We start from the raw sequence: 2,231 nt of genomic DNA on the forward strand, positions 1-2,231 counted from the left end.
AAAGGCTGACAAAAGGACTGCTGATGCTGTTGGATTCTGACCTCCCTGCACTCAAAATGGATTTTCTGGAGCTACAGAACTCCAAATGGCGCGCTCTCAACGGCGTTGGAAAGTAGACATCCAGGTCTTTCCAGCAATATATAATAGTCTATACTTTATTCGAAGAATGACGACGTAACTTGGCGTTGAACGCCAAGTACATGCTGCTTTCTGGAGTTAAACTACAGAAAAACGTCATGTTCCGGAGTTGAACGCCCAAAACATGTCATAACTCAGAGTTCAACTCCAAGAGAAGCCTCAGCTCGTGGATTGATCAAGCTCAGCCCAAGCATACACCAAGTGGGCCCCGGAAGTGAATTTATGCATCAATTAACTACTCATGTAAACCCTAGGAGCTAGTTTATTATAAATAGGATGATTTACTAATGTATTAGACATCCTGGATTGTATTTTCTATCCTGTGATCACGTTTTGGGGGCTGGCCATTCGGCCATGCCTGGATCTTTTACTTATGTATTTTCAACGGTGGAGTTTCTGCACACCATAGATTAAGGGTGTGGAGCTCTGTTGTACCTCAAGTATTAATGAAGTTCTATTTTCTTTTATTCAAATCTCTTCTATTCTTATTCCAAGATATTCATTCGCACCCAAGAACATGATGAATGTGATGAGTAAATAACCCTCATTATCATTCTCACTTATGAACGCGCGTGATTGACAACCACTTCCGTTCTACATGCAACACAAGCTTGAATGTGTATCTCTTAGATTCCCCAACAGAATCTTCGTGGTATAAGCTAGATGGATGGCGGCATTTATGAGGATCCGGAAAGTCCAACCTTGTCTGTGGTGCTCCGAGTAGGATCCTAGGAATCCGGAAAGTCTCACCTTGTCTGTGGTATTCCGAGTAGGATTCCGGTAATGAATGACTGTGACGTGCTTCAAACTTGCAACCTGCTGGGCATTAGTGACAGACGCAAAAGAATCAAGGGATTCTATTCCAGTAGGAGCGGGAACCAACCGGTGATTGGCCGTACTGTGACAGAGTGCGTGAGCATTAGCTTTCACTGCGAGGATGGGATGTAGCCATCAACCATGGGTGATGCCTCCAGACGATTAGCCGTGCGACTGACAACCGCATAGGATCATTTTCCCGAGAGGATGAAAGTAGCCACAGCTGATGGTGAACCCCTATACACAGCTTGCCATGGAAAGGAGTAAGAAGGATTGAGTAGAAGCAGTAGGAGAGCAGGAGTTCTTGAGCCATGCAGCATCTCCATGCACTTAACTGAAATTCCTATGCACGAATCTGCATAAGTATTCTATCCCTTTTATTATTTCTAATCTTTATTTCTATTTTTAAAACCCATAAACAGATTTAATCTGCCTAACTGAGATTTACAAGGAGACCATAGCTTGCTTCATACCAACAATCTCTGTGGGATCGACCCTTACTCACGTAAGGTTTATTACTTGGACGACCCAGTACACATGCTGGTTAGTTGAACGGAGTTGTGAATTCAAATAAAGACAATTATTGAATAAATCCATACAAGTACAAAGAATAGTGATCACAATTTCTTCCACCAAGTTTTTGGCGCCGTTGCCGGGGATTGTTCGAGTATGGACAACCTTCCATTGGAAGATCCTCATCAGTTCTTAGCTGAATTCTTGCAAATCTGTGACACTGTCAAGACTAATGGGGTAGACCCTGAGGTCTATAGACTTATGTTATTCCCTTTTGCTGTAAGAGACAGAGCTAGAATATGGTTGGACTCTCAACCTAAAGAAAGCCTGGACTCTTGGGAAAAGCTAGTCAATGCCTTCTTGGCAAAGTTCTTTCCACCTCAAAAATTGAGTAAGCTTAGAGTGGAAGTCCAAACCTTCAGACAGAAGGATGGAGAATCCCTCTATGAAGCTTAGGAAAGATACAAGCAATTAATCAGAAAATGTCCTTCTGACATGCTTTCTGAATGGAGCATCATAGGTATTTTCTATGATGGTCTCTCTGAACTATCCAAGATGTCTTTGGATAGCTCTGCTGGAGGATCTCTTCATCTGAAGAAGACGCCTACAGAGGCTCAAGAGCTCATTGAAATGGTTGCAAATAACCAATTCATGTATACTTCTGAAAGAAATCCTGTGAACAATGGGACTAGTCAGAAGAAAGGAGTTCTTGAGATTGATACTCTGAATGCCATTTTGGCTCAGAACAAAATATTGACTCAACA

General features: G+C 42.3%; 1 non-coding gene across 1 annotated transcript; it reads right to left on the reverse strand.

Annotated features, from left to right (window-relative positions):
* Positions 1–1,860: 1,860 nt before the first annotated feature.
* Positions 1,861–1,968, reverse strand: LOC127743767 (small nucleolar RNA R71). Its single transcript, XR_008005134.1, has one exon. It is a non-coding gene; the product is annotated as a small nucleolar RNA R71 (small nucleolar RNA).
* Between the last annotated feature and the right edge of the window lie 263 nt (positions 1,969–2,231).

The sequence above is a fragment of the Arachis duranensis genome, unplaced genomic scaffold (assembly GCF_000817695.3).
Source record: "Arachis duranensis cultivar V14167 unplaced genomic scaffold, aradu.V14167.gnm2.J7QH unplaced_Scaffold_11114, whole genome shotgun sequence".
NCBI lineage: Eukaryota > Viridiplantae > Streptophyta > Magnoliopsida > Fabales > Fabaceae > Arachis > Arachis duranensis.